Consider the following 15272-nt stretch of genomic DNA (forward strand, 5'->3'; position numbering starts at 1 on the left):
AGCTGACGAGATGTAAGCGGAAGGGCACTGGGAGGGCTCGGGGAAAACCATGCCTTCCTGAGTTAAAAAAAAAATTTAAAAAAAAAACCACGCTAACGGTTTCATTCCTCCTTCCATCCCTCACACCTTCGTCATAACTGTGGTTGGGGTGGCGGGGGGGTGGCCAGAGCAGTACCGTGCAGCCGTGAGCAACAGCGCCCGGGGAAGGCCAAGAGAACTGCAGAGACACGCCATTTCACTGCTGAGCCAATACTAGAAACCCCCCACCTCTCACAGAGCAAACAACCCTGTTTGCTCAGACCACTGGAAGCCGGGCTGTTACTTGCGACCAAAAGCATTCCTAGTCGATACACATGGCATGCGCCGAACTTCCATTTGAAAGGGTGTGAGGCAGGGACACTTCAGAGCACAAGCAGAGCGCTCTACGGCTACACCTGAGGGCCAACAGGAGGCCCGGGGACTCCAGTCCACAGAGACACGGCTCCGGACAGAGAACATAGCCACTTCCAAGGAGACTCAATTCAGGAGCGCAAGAGCAGACGCCCCACACCACAGGCCCCGAAGTGCCAGCAAGCTGCTTCTCGCTTGGACAATTTACCGTGGGCTGCGCCAGGGAGTCCCAGCAGGGCCTCACCACAGAGGTGGTGAGTGATTCATCCGAGTTATGTCAGGGCCACTCGGTTGAGCACAACAGTGGCCACGTGTTGAGCACGTCCTGCCAGGCCCTGAGCGCTCTGCCAACATCACGTCGTGTCATTTCTACAGTCCCCGTACAAGCGAAATATTAGGATCCCCACACTGCAGATGGGAACCTGAAGCCCGGAGACGATGGCAAGCGTGTGCACTGACCCACTGGGTATTTGTTTGACTTCTACTGTGTACCAGGCAATGTGCTGAGTGCTGGGGACGTGGGAGCGAAGTGGTACAGAAGAACCAGCCTCCCAAGGCACAAAAATCGCACCTGAGTCACCTAAACTGAGATGATGTCAGAGTCATACCAAGAAGAAAAACCAAACGGGGTGATGAGACAGGGAGGAAGGAAGAGGGCCCCAGTCACCAGGGCAGTGGTGGAAGGCCTCTCCACACAGGTGACATGTGAGCCGAGTCCTCTATAAAGAGAAGGAGCAACCCCGGAAAGGCATGGGAGCCCAGCTTTCCAGGCAGAGCAGTGAGCCAGGGTGGATGCCCAGAGGCAGGAACAAGCTTGGCTTCTGGTCTCCCAGGACCAGAATTAAGTCTGCTGTGACTTGAGCAAAAAGCAAAAATGAGGAAGGAAAGATTAGACAGGCAGGCAGGGGCCAGTCACAAAGGGCCTCGCGAACCAAAATAACAGGTTTTATTCTAATCTGAATATTCACTGGTGGAACTGTGATCCTTACTCAAGACGGTGCCCCTTGAAAGTCTGTGTGGGGGCCACCACACAAGGCTCTTGCCTCGCTCCAGGCGCAAGGATGAAACCAGGGTGTAGACACGCCACAGACACACGGTGATAGCAACTGACTTTCCGAACGCTGTCATTGCTATTTTTCTCTGGAGGGGTTTTGAGAAAGGGGTTTTGAGAAAAGCCACGCTGGAGTGTCATTTAGGACGGTTGGAGACTCCCCCCAACAACCCTGCCCAAACCCCCCCAAACCTTTCTTGATGCCCATGACTATCAGTACGTCCTACTTTTTGGTTCAGCAGGTTTAGCTTCTGCTCTTCTCTAACACCAGGATAAGCAAGTGAGGCTTGCTTTCTTCCTTCTTCCAAGCACTGCATCCAACAACGCTACCTGCCCTTGGGCAATGCCAGCTGGAAACTTGACAAGGTTTTCCACCCTGAGATGCTTTGCTATTTTTTTTTATCACAGAAGTCATTTATGTGGTAGGATTATTATATGACCCAATGATTCCAGATGTGAGCAGACACCCAAAAGAATTGAAAACGGGGTCTCAAAGAGATACTGTATGCCCATGGTTTTTTTTTTTTGTTTTTTTTGTTTTTTTTTTAAAGATTATTTTATTTATTTATTTGACAGAGAGAGATCACAAGTAGACGGAGAGGCAGGCAGAGAGAGAGAGGGAAGCAGGCTTCCCGGTGAGCAGAGAGCCCGATGCGGGACTCGATCCCAGGACCCTGAGATCACGACCCGAGCCGAAGGCAGCGGCCCAACCCACTGAGCCACCCAGGCGCCCCACTGTATGCCCATGTTTACAGCAGCATCACTGACAGTAGCTGAGATGTGAAAGCAACCCAAGTGTCGATTGACAGACAGACGGAAAGGCAAAATGGGGTCTGTCCACACGATGCACCATTATTATTCAGCCTTCAAAAGGAAGGAAATTCTGCACAATGCTGCATGCATGAGCCTTGAGGACATTAGGCTAAGTGAAATAAACCAGTGCCCAGAGAGAGAAATAATACATGATTCTACTTGTAAGAAGTAGTCAAAATCAGAGACAGAAATTATGATGGTGTTTTCCGGTGACTGGAGAGAGGGAGGATGGGGAGATAGTGTTAGTTTCAGTTTTACAGGATGGAGTCAAGGGGATGGGCAGCAGTGTTGGCCACACAATAGTGTGAATGTATTATGCACCTAAGGTGCTTAAGACGGAAAATTTCATTATGTGTATTTTACCACGATAAAAAAGTAATTCATGTAAAAAAATAACTATAAATCAGGAAAACAAGTACAATGAAAATAAAAATCTCAGGGCGCCCGGGAGGCTCAGTCGGTTAAGCGTCTACCTTCGAATTGAGTCCCGCATCGGGCTCCCTGCTTCTCCCTCTCCCTATGCGGGTCCCCCCGATTGTGTGCTCTCTAGCTCTTTCTCTTTCACTCTCTCAAATAAGTAAATAAAAACATTTTAAACATTAAAAAAAAAAAAGAAAGGAAAAATCTCCATCATCTCGGTACTGATCAATTTTAGTGCAGTGATTCTCAAACGTTCACATTTACACGAAATCTCTTGGGCTCTTGTTAAAGACAGGTTCTGATTCAGCGGTCTGGGTGGGGCCTGGGGCTAGGTATTTCTCACTAGTTCCAGGATGCTGCTGAAGCTGCTGGTTCCTGACGCACCCTCGCACAGCAAGGATTCTGCACCCCTACCCTTCCTGATATGCAAGATGATCCCTGATCTTGTCTACAGTATCTTGATCTACTGCTCTTTCTAGATGAGATGTCAGCAGCCTCCCCTGCCTCACCTGGCAAAGCCTCTCTTGTGGTGGGAAGAAAAGCCTGTTCACTACAGAGGAATGATCCAAGGCTGCACAGCCCTCAGCTCTCCACTCACCGTCCCTGGCTGCAGTCCCTCTGCAGGTGAGAAGGGTGCCTGACCTCAGCAGAGGCACCAGTGGCCATACTGGCCCTAACTGGGGATTCAGAAAAGGGAGGCTCAGAGGTGCAGGGAGCACAGGTGGGCATGGGAGCATGTGCGCCCGGCAAGAGGTGCCTGGGAGGCCATGGCCATGAGGAGCAGCGGAAGGAGGACCAGTGGGAAGTCACAAGGCATCATGAGTTCTCATCCCAGCAAAGCCACTTGCTGGCCATGTGACAGGGACAGTCACTTCCCTTCTCTGGGCACTGGTTTCTGCATGAGATCATACTCTCCTAGCTCCGCAGTTCGGAACATGGGGCCCCGGTGCAGACAGGCAGGTAGAGCAATCTGTGCTACCGGGCCTTTCCTGCCTCCTTCCAGTGACCAAGGGGACACGACAGCACCCCTGCCAGTGCCAGGAAGAATCCCCCAGTCTCAAATGTTGCAACCACCAGAGGAGAGCAGGGAGGCAATGCCTACCCACTGAGCCTCAACAGTGGGGAAGCCATGAAGTGACTGACATTTAACCCTTGACGTAGTAAACGAGGCTCACATTCACCAGAGCATTGAGGCTCAGCGTGGACCACCCAAGGCCATTCCCATGGGAAGTACCCAAGGACAGATTCAGTGTCAAGTCCACTAGCTCTAGGCTCGGCCGTCTGCTAAATCTTGCTGGCTCTCCAGCCTTGCAAAAACCTCCAGTCTAGCCCCACTGCCACTCAGGGATGATTTCTCGGTAATTCTCTGTGAAGGGAAGCCCCAGCCTTCCCGGCCTCTTCCTTTTCCAAAGGTGGCCCTCAGTGCACACTACTGACCACATGTGCCACAACAGGCTTCTTTTGAATTTCTTGTTAGATCACCATCAAAAATGAAAGCGGAGGGGCGCCTGGGTGGCTCCGTGGGTTAAAGCCTCTGCCTTCGACTCAGGTCATGATCCCAGGGTCCTGGGATCGAGCCCCGCATTGGGGTCTCTGCTCGGCAGGGAGCCTGCTTCCCACCCCCCTCCACCTACTTGTGATCTCTATCAAAATAAATAAATAAATATATTTTTTTTTTTTTTTAATGAAAGCAGAAAATGTAAAAGTGCCCCCCCCGCCCCCGGGAGCATCCCCAGGGGCCCACAAACCCATCAGAGAAATGCAGTGATCCCCTGCGGCTCTAACTCAGAAGTCACATGTGCATGTGAATAATTAATCACCCAGCTCACATGCATCCCCGTTGTCTTTCATGTTTAGAATCCTTCGGCTCCACACGTTCCTTTTTACCACAAACATCCAGCCTTCAGTGACCTCCTAGGGATACAGAGCAGGGGTTAAGAATAGGATAGCCCAGATTCAAACCCTCACCACCAGCTACATGACCGTGGGCAAGTTACTGACTCCCTCTGTACCTCCTGGGTCTGTTAAATAAGTGAGTGTGGACTGTGCACTTAGAACAGTACCTAGCTTAGACCAAGCACTTTTCACGTGTTATTTATTATTGTTCTTGTTGTGGTTGGCAGCCCTCTACCCCAGAGATGTAAGACCTCTGGTTCTAAGACATACTTGCAACTGGCTTTCTCCCTAAAGCACAAGGAAGCTCCCCAGTCAGGCCTCTGTGCTCACTATGCTGGGTGGGATAAATGAAAAAGGGTCTGTAGCATCTAGGGAGGGGAAAACAAGCAAGATGTACCAGGAACTCTATGTATATTCCTTCTCTAATCTTTGCAACAACCCTGGAGGTCAAAGTAAATGCCACTGCCACCCACGGAGGTCACTTGGGCCCCTGACCAAGGTCACATATACACTTACACAGTGGGATTTCCCTGCCTCTCTCTGTAGTGGCAGAAGTGAAGTCATGCCACACTCCCTTTATTTGAGTGTGTCCATTGTTTCCTCTTAGTAGCCCCATGATCAGAAGTTAGGGACCTCTTAGCATCCCACTGCCTGGGAGTAATCTCCGGTGTTTCTCCGGTTGAAGGCTAATCCTTACAATGCACTCACTACGCAGGTGCAAGGAAGGAAAGAAAGGGCAATATTCTTTGGGTGCCACTTCGTGCCAGGAATTCTGCCCAAGGTCACACAACAAAGCAAATGGTACGTCAGAGGCTAAGACCCTGGTCTGCCTGACTCTTAGGCCAGTGCTCCCTCCACCACACCGTGCTGCCCTTCTTCTGAGGCCAAGGGAGGCTCGCTGGGAAAGGGGAGAACTTGAGCTGTGCTTTAAAAAATGAGATGGACCAGAATAGGTAAATCCATGCAGATACAACACAACTACTTAATGGAAAAGGGCTCTCCCTCTGGGGGGATGAAAATCTTCTGGAACTAGACAGAGATGGTGGTCCCATGACATTATGAATGTACTAAATGCCACTGAATTGCTCACTTTAAGACGGTTGTTTTATTAACTGTTAATTCTATAACTGAGCAATTATTCATGGTTTTAATAGCACTAAAAACATAAATGGTTTTATGTTATTTAATTTCACTTCAATTTTTAAAAAATGTGTTTATGGGAAGGGCTGCCACAGGCAGATACTGGCCCAGAGCACACTGCAAGCGGAAGGGACAAGTAGGTAGGATTCGCCCTGGGGGGCTGGGGGGTGACAAGAGGACTCCAGATAGCACCCGGACCCCAGGCTCAATTCTCTTCTGTATTTCTGATTACACCCAGGCAGTGGGATGCTAAGAGGTCCCTAACTTCTGATCAAGGAGCTACTAAGAGGAAACAACGGACACACTCAAATAAGGGGAGTTCAGGGAGGTGTAGTTACGACGGGCCCTATGAGGGTACAGATAAGTGATTCTCCCCAGGGTGATTCTGTCCCCACCACGGACATTTGGCAATGTCTGCAGATACTTCTGGCACAGCTTGGGAGGGCGCCTCGAGAGGGTGCAGGCAGGAATGCTGCTACGCCTCCTCGAGTGCACAGGACGGGCCCCCACAACAGAGAATTATCTGGCCCGAAATGTCAGCAGTGCTACAATTAGGGAATTCTGCCCTAAAGTACATGTGATTATCCCATTTCAGAGATGATAAAACTGAGGCTCTCAGAGGCTAAATAACTTGAACCTCCACGGGTGCTCCAAATCCCATCTCCTCTCGTCTGCTCGAGGACACTCACCAGTCTGCACCCCCGTCCGTTTTTTTCTTCTCATCGATGCAATTCTTACAGCACACAAGGATGTCGTAATATCTCCCCCAAGTTTACTCAAAGCCACATCTGCGCCCACATGCCCTTCCCGCTGCAACCCCACTTCTTGGCTGCCCTGACCAGCTCTGCCTTCACAGGAGCCGCCAGACTCTCCGGGGGAGCCCCCGCTGCCCTGACCGCTGGCCTGGCCTCTGGCCCAGTGCCCTCCTGCCTCTGCCGCCTTCATCCTGCACTGACTGATCATCTACAAGCAGCCATGGCATCTGGAAGCACAGGTGGCAGCAAATGGCTTACTGACACTATGTAACAAACACATGATACACTCGATGATGGTGTGGTTTGTTTCCTCCATGCACCCTGCAAAACTGTAGTGAACACTGGGTTTCTACCAAGTCCAAAGCGCAGAGTGGGCTGTCTCAGATGATCCATATTTGTTTTTCACTGAATCAAACCTCTACCTTCAACGTGCCCAAGGACCAGGGTCAGCAGACGTTTTCTGTAAAGAGCCAGATGGTAAATAGTTTAGGCCTTTCAGGTCATAGGGTCCCAACTAATCAACTCTGCTCTCCGATCTCAAAAGCACCCACAGACAATACATTAAGGAATGAGCATTGCTGCTCACAAAAACTGGCCTTGGGCTGGATTCATCCTACAGGCCATAGTTTGCCAACCACTGCCCTAGCAGAATTAATGAGACAGGCGTTTTACAAACTAAAACAATAGTGTCTGTGCCCGCAGACTTTATGACCACCCGCTATGTAGTAAGACAGTTCCATGTTTGGGGTCCCCAGAAGACCGTAAACAGACCCACACCTCCACCGTGTTCCCATCTTCCCTCACCCTAGAACCAGGAGCCCACACTGGCGCCTTACAAGGGACAGATAACACCATCAACTTGTGATCGCTGCTGAGGCACCTGGGTGGCTCAGTGGGTTAAAGCCTCTGCCTTCGGCTCAGGTCATGATCTCAGGGTCCTGGGAACGACGAGCCCCGCATTGGGCTCTCTGCTCAGCAGGGAGCCTGCTTCCCTCTCTCTCTGCCTGCCTCTCTGCCTACTTGTGATCTCTCTGTCAAATAAATAAATAAAATCTTTTAAAAAACAAAACAAAACAAAACTTGTGATCGCTGCTAGAATTCATGCTCAGTCCCATCTGCAGGCACAGGATGCTTGGCGCTCTCGGCCCCATGGTGAGTTCAGTGCTGTTGCTCTGTTATGTAACTTCCACCGTCCCCCAACCCCCCAAATCCACCACTATTCCAAAGCAGAAGCAAGAGGTGTGGGCAGGAAGGACGGCCTCGCATGGGCCAGGGGCATGTGCAAGACCAAGATCAGACCATCCCCCCGCTCCCCACCCCCACACCTCTAGGATCAGGCAGAGCACGCAAAAGCAGGGTGAGGGAGTGACTGAGAGGCCAAGGCAGGTGTCTCTCTAGAAATCTGTTGCTGGGCTCCAGCGGATCACACCTCACAGCCACACCAGCTAGCGGTTGTCCCATCTTGTGGTTTTTCAGGAGAAGCCAGAAACTCGGACGTTCGTATCAACTCGTTGGCACCTAATTATACTTTTTAGAGCACAGTCTCAGCCGACTCTGCGTGAACCAAATATGACATACCTGGGGCCAGATCTGCTGAAAGTTTCCTGTCCTGAGGCACACATGAAACCTTTATATCCACCCATAAGACGGGTGTGCTGACGGCACCAGCGTAACAGTTAAAGGAACTGCGGTCTGGAGACACTGATCACTTGCCCCAGGAACTGCACCCCAACACTCTACCCCAATGCCCAGGCCCGCCAACTTCCACAAGGCCAGGCTAACCTCAGGCAGCCCAACTTACAGGCAGGGACCACATGACAGAGGGCCACTAAGATGAACCAACCTCCCAGTGGCTGACTCAACTGTCACTTTCTGTGAGAAAACCTCCTGCCACGGGCACAATACGGTGGTCTCTATAGGGCGCTCCCGTGACCCTCCAGCCACATCATGCCCCTAGTATGATCCCTATAGAAAGCATATGGGGAATCATAAATCCGCTGCTCACGCCTATCCTAGATTGCGAGCCTTCTCCAGGGTGGACCAGCATTAACAGCACCGACTCACAGAAGAAGCTCAACAACCGTTGAATCAAGGCTCTGGGGCTAGGTTCCGGGGCTCCCCAAGAGGCTGCTCCAAAGGGAGAGGCCCAGAATGATCAAGGACACAGCAGCGGCCTCGTGCGTGCATGTCACGGGCTAAGTGAAGCAGTGATTTTTGTCTGCTCAGCGTTTGCACCCGAACAGATAAAACGGACCCCATTCTTCCCCAAAGTCAAGGCGCTAGTGCCCTGTACTCTGGGGTAAAGCTCACAGCTGGGCCAGGACAAAAGGAAAGACTGTCCACCACCACACAATGGAAAGAGGCAGGCTCTGCTTCAAGGCAGACAGATGGCCTCAGGCCATCCAAGTGGCCTCATGAGGTCTAGGATCAAAGACTAAGTCAACAGCATATTCATCAACGGGCAAAGAATTTACTCTGGAGCAGAACTGGGCCAACATTTTCTGTAAAGAACAAATGGTAAATATCGTAGGCTTTGCGAGCCGTAAGGTCTCCATCTCGGCCACTCAATTCTGCCATGGTAGAGCGAAAGCCACCATAAACAATAGTCCATGAATGGATGTGCCTGTGTGCCAATAAAACTTTATTCACAAAACAGGTGGCTGGCACAGCTGGTCAATCTCTGCTTAGAAAAAATACTAAAATAGCACCGTGCAAACATTTTGAAGGCGAAGTGTGTCTTCCCTCAAGGCTGGAGAAATGCGAATGATCAACCTACTAGATTAGCTGCCGCATGTTAGCCTTATATAACTATTCAACTCACCAAGGAACATTTAATGCTGGTAGAGCTAGGGGCAAACACACACACACACCACCGCTAACAACACACCAGTGCGGTGGTGGGTTCTGAAAGGCAACACGGCAGTGCAGACAAAAAGCTACCAGAATATCCAAACACCTTCCTGACACCTGGGAAACTAAACTAGAGGGGAGGAAGGGGGGAAATGAGAAAAGGAATAAGCCCCAACTTCACAGTTCCTCCATCCTCCAGGCACTGAGTAAGGACTATAGGTCCGTCACTTGCTTTCATTTCCGCTTTCTGATGAGGGAATTAAGAGTCAGAGAAGCTCAACAACGCACTTAGGCTCTTACATGGGGAGTTAAATCCAGGACTGTTGGAGTCCAAACTTTTTCCCCTGCACCTCAATGACTGCTGAAACACGGCATCGTGGGCACACAGACTTTTCCGGTAGTGTTCTGGAACGGGGGTCAGCAAACAAACCAAATCCGGCTGCTGCTTGTTCTCCTAAATAAAGTTTTATTGGAACATAGCTACATCCTTTCACTTACTGATTGCCTGTGCTGCCTTTATGCTACAACAGGGATGAGTGGTCGGAATGGAGACCAGATGGCCCGCGAAGCAGAAATTATTTACTATCTGCGTCTTTACAGAAAACGTTTGCCAAATTCCATCCCAGGACATTGTAAATGGAATTTACTTTCTCTTCCTACAGTGGTATATCCATTTGGTGAAACATTATGCACCCTTTTTAAATAATTGTGACAGAAAGACACATGGATAAATGCTATAATGTAAGTGGAAACACTAATTCAGATGTAGGCTCAAGGCAATTATGTAAAATGCATATGCACTGAGCAAAGACAGAAGTGGAATACCTAAAAATCTAAATATTTAATGTTCTAGGGAGGTATATTTATAGGGATGTCCCATGTTTTCATAATAATCTCTAATGTCATTTTGGAGTTTTTGCTTTTTTTTTTTTTTTTTTTTTTTAGAGGGGGGGGAGAAGAGAGGAGCCCAAAAAATATGCAGCACAGGCAGGGAAAAATAAGATGCAGTGGGCAAGGTTCCCTCCGAGTAGGAAGCCTGGGAGCCCAGGCCCAATAGGGTGGGGTAAGAAGGACAAGCAGCACCACCAGGTCTCTGGAGGGCTCCGGGATGCACACAGGAAGTCAGGACCTGGGAAAGAGTCCTCACTCCCCCTGAAGGCTTCCAACTGCTACATCCCACACCCAAAACTGACATTCTACAGCCTCTCCCACCTGAGGGAGAGGCAATTCTTACCCCTTGCAGCTGCTCAGTAGCAAAACCCAGGAGACACCCTCCCCTCCCTCAGGTCTCTGCTCAATCTCACCTCCCCTGGGAAGCCTCCCCTGATGGCTCCACTCAGAATGACAACAGTCATTCCCCCTTCAGTTCATCCTCCATCCAAACAATAAGCAGTCCGATGCCACCATTGGGCTCTGGACTGGGCATGCCATCCAGACCTGGCCAACCAGAGCCACAGTGATGGGTTCCAGGATGGCCACACAGCCTGCCAGACTGCTGTGAGTCAGCCTCATGACTTCTGCCCGAGCAACTGGGAGAGAGGCCCACCCTCGGCTCAGGGGTTGCTACATTGTAGGATGAGCCCCAAGAGCTACTGGTAGCCACCTTGCCTCCATGGAGAAGAGGCTGCTGGACGATGAAGCCAACGGAGACGAAAACAGACTTTCAAACTGGACAGAAACATAGACCTCATGACTCTCTAAGCACCTGAATGCAACTGAGCCTGAAGACAGCCCTACCCCCAGACATTTCCATTACAAGCCACTTGAAACTCCAATGGTTCTGAAACCAGCTCCCACTCTGCCACATGCAACTGAAGAGTCGTGGCTAACACGCCCATCACTCCAACAAAATATTTTTTGGTGCATTCGTTCGATGTGCTTCAACAGACACCGACGGCACAGTCCTCTGCTAAGTGATAGTAGAAGCACCGAACTGTCATTCAGTAAATGCTGAATGTTGAACCCTGAACTTCTGGCCAGGCTCTGCTACCACTTGAGTTCTCACGCCTGCTAGCAGCCTTTTAACCTACTACAAACACTCTGAAAGCCAGAGCAACCAAGAACTCTCAACAGTGTCATGTTACGGCTATTTCAGGGAAATCATCCCTATCAATCTAAAGGAAGGAAAACTACCTTAAACAAACAAACAAACAAACAAATGTCACTGCATCACTCCTTTTAATAGGAACCAAAAAAAAAAAAAAAGGGGGGGGGAAGGGAGGAAAAGAAGCTAAGTTTCCATAAGTAGAAACAAATCGTTTTAAAATTATACTACATGCAACAATGATGGATTAATAATGGGTTACAGGGTCTGTAAAAGTGATCAATATGAAGACCACATAGCAATGTGGCAGTTTTATCCCAAAATGCTAAGGGTAAGAGCAAAACACAAGTTTATATGGTAATGGTACCATGACGTCAGCTCATACCAGTGTTTGTCAACGTTTTGGCTCATTATCTTCCCCCCCAGGATCCTTTTCGGACATTTTTGCGTTCATCCCCTCCATGAAATTTTAATAACACAAGTATGTTGTATATCTGTTTACATACTGCACATATACCTGGGCTTTACATACAACATTAAAATTTCTTTCTTCCTCAATAACCAATTTTCGCTCCCACTGAGAATGCATGGCCTATAGACAAGAGGGTGGCAGGATGGAAGGACTTTATCTGGAGTTATGTCCACATTGCCAAAACTTAGAGAAGCCCATAACATCTTGGATTTTGGTTTCATATTTTAAGAGCTCTAAGAACTTGAGTTCTTACTGGTTACAACAAGAAAGCAGGAGAGGTGACGTGAATGAGATTAAGTTCATTGCCACTTACTAGCATAGACGTGGTCAAATATTTGCTGACAGTAGAACACTTACTTCTTACAATCTGCCACAACAGATCAACCCAGTGCCTTCATTGGGGGAAAAAAGTTGATATCATCACTTTTTCTGCTGTGAATGAAAACCACAAACATTCTTTTTTCCATTCTCTTGCTTCAGCTGATTCTTTATCCCAAACACAAGCTACTGCTAGAAAGGACCTAGTCAATGCCAAAGAGAAAACCATGACTCTCAGCATTCCAGAAAAATAAGATAAAGCTGCTAAAATGTACACCGGGGCGCCTGGGTGGCTCAGTTGTTAAGTGTCTGCCTTTGGCTCAGGTCATGACCCCAGAGTCCTAGGATGGAGCCCTGCATTGGGCTCCCTGCTCGGCAGGAAGTCTGCTTCTCCCTCCCTCACTCCCCCTGCTTGTTTCCTCTCTCGCTGTGTCTCTGTTAAATAAGCAAATAAAATCTTTAAATATATATACAAAATATATATTATATATTACATATAAAATCTTTAAATATATATTTTACATATTTTAATAATTTTGATTTAATAATTTAATAATAAATTTAAATAAATGTATATTTATACATTAAATATATATTTTATATATAATATATAAAGTATATATAAATACAAATGTATTTATATCATATATTTTATATATAATATGTATTGTATATAATATATGTATATTATATAATAATATATTATTATATCATAAATATATTTATATTTGTATATAATAAAATAAAATAAAATGTACACAAACATCAGGCCAGAAACAGCAATAAATTACTCACTAAGTCCCAAACCCTGATCTATCAGGCCTCTAGAGCTTGACTGTTCTACAGATTATCTGACCAGATTATCTGACCTCTCAGGGCTTTTAATGTAAAAATTTTAACTTAAAATTAAAGTTAAAAAAATTTAACTTAAAATTAAAGTTAAAAAAAATTTTAACTTAAAAATTCCTGACAGACTCATTACTGATGGAAGTGAGCATCAAGGACGTTCAGATCTAAAGTGTTAGGAAATACAGTGCTTGAGAATCATAATGACTTTCCGGCCCTTCAAGTTCTACTTTCTAAGTAAGAGCAAAAACATTACCTGAAATTCATGATTCCTTAGCTTACAGAGGCTGGCAATCAAGTATTCCTACCTACTGGATTCTTTACAGAGAAACAAACAAATCATGACGGGGATCACTGCTAAGACAACCACCCACGTGTAGCAAGTATCCTTCAGGCAGATGATTTGTTTACTTCTATGAACATGTACAAATACACAAACATTGTTTCATGTGCATGTTTGAAGGTGTATCGAGGTATATATTTTAGTATAATTCTGCACTCTGCTTCTTTTTAGAAAAGGTTAATGTTGAGATATAGCTACAATGATGGGCATAAATCCATCTTTTTCCTTTTAACGTCTTTGAGGTTTTTCATCATGTGATCACACCACATATTCACATCATCTCCCCTGTTAATGGTCATCATAGTTGTTTCTGGCCTCAGGATACTCATTTATCTTGTATATGCATTACCTAGGCATTCCACTTCCTGATTATTTGCACTTAATGCACTTGGCCTTGAAACCATCTGACCTCTGATGACTCAATCATTTTCAACTACAAAATACAGTAGACGCTAACTGCCAGTTTATAGGAAATACAAGAGACTGAGAGACCTGTCAAACCACACCAAAAGGATGCCGTTGGCAAAATCCCACAGAGAAACAAATCTATCCTGCAACCAGGGTGAACGGTTTCCTTCAACAAAAATTGCAAGGGGTAAAAAGAAAGAGATGAAAGGGAAATGTATTAGCTTAAAAAAAAAAAAATGCTTTGTGCCTCAAAGGATACAATCAAGAAAGAAAAAAAAATGGGAGAAAAGTTTTATAAGTAATAGATCTAAGAGACTTATATCCAGGATTACATAGAATTCTTACAGCTCAACAATAAAAACCCAGTTTAAAAATGGACAAAGGATCTCAACAAACATTTCTCCAAAGAAGCTAAACACAGCCAATAAACACATGAAAAGACTCTTAACATCATTGATCATTAAGGAAATGCAAATCAAAACCACAAAAAAATAGCATCTCACCATTCCACTAGAATGGCTACAATCAAAAAGACTGTTGACAAGGATGTGAAGAAACCAGAACTTTCATACTTCATACAGTGCTGGTGGGAATGGAATATGGTGCAGCCACTTTGGCAAACTGTCTGACAGTTCTTCAAACAGAGCCAGCAATTCTACTCTTAGATATGGACCCGAGAGAAATAAAAACACAGGCCCACACAAACACTTGTCCGTGAATGTTCCCAGCAGCATTATTCAGAAGAGCCAAAAAGAGCAAACAAGTCAAATGTCACCATTAACCATTAACAATGGTTAAACAAAATGTAGAATATTCATACAATGAACTACAGTTACATGCTACAGTATGATGAAGCTTAGAAGCACGATACTTAGTGAAAAGAGCCAAATGCAAAAGGCTATGTATTGTATGATTCAATCTATATGAAATATTCCGAACAGGTAAATGAGAGATAGAGCAGACTGGTGGTTGCCTGGGGCTAAGAGGAGGGAGAATGAGGAACCACTGCTAACTGGTACAGGGGTTTCTTTTTGGACTAACAAAAATGTTCTAAAACTGATTATGGTGATGTGTGCACAACTCTGTGAATACACTAAACACTAAAAAATAACAATTAAACTAAAAAAGAGAGGACTAAAAAGCAAACCAATTTGCATTGTTTCTACCTTATTTAGATCCTGAGTCTAAAAAACACACTATAAAATTAAGGCAATTATGGAAATTTGAACATTTAATATGATATTAATGATATTAATGATTTAATATGATATTAATATATTAATGGTGATATTAATGAATTACTGCTAATTTCTGAGAAGTATAATAATGAAATTGAGCTATTTTTTTTTAAAGAGTCCTTATCTTTTAGAGATACATATTAAAATATTTATAGATGAAAGGATACAATGTCTAGGATTTGCTTCAAAATAAACTTGGAGGGCACCTGGATGGCTCAGTGGGTTAAGCCTCTGCCTTCAGCTCAGGTCATGATCCCAGAGCCCTATATCAGGCTCTCTGCTCTGCAG

The 15272-nt window shown here is 46.3% G+C and overlaps 1 protein-coding gene across 2 annotated transcripts in view; it reads right to left on the reverse strand.

Annotated features, from left to right (window-relative positions):
• Nucleotides 1-15272, reverse strand: part of SNX29 (sorting nexin 29) — a 473687-nt gene that overhangs the window by 455335 nt on the left and 3080 nt on the right. The window lies entirely within an intron of this gene.

Source organism: Lontra canadensis, unplaced genomic scaffold (assembly GCF_010015895.1).
Source record: "Lontra canadensis isolate GAN:19392208 unplaced genomic scaffold, GSC_riverotter_1.0 scaffold91, whole genome shotgun sequence".
Taxonomy (NCBI): domain Eukaryota; kingdom Metazoa; phylum Chordata; class Mammalia; order Carnivora; family Mustelidae; genus Lontra; species Lontra canadensis.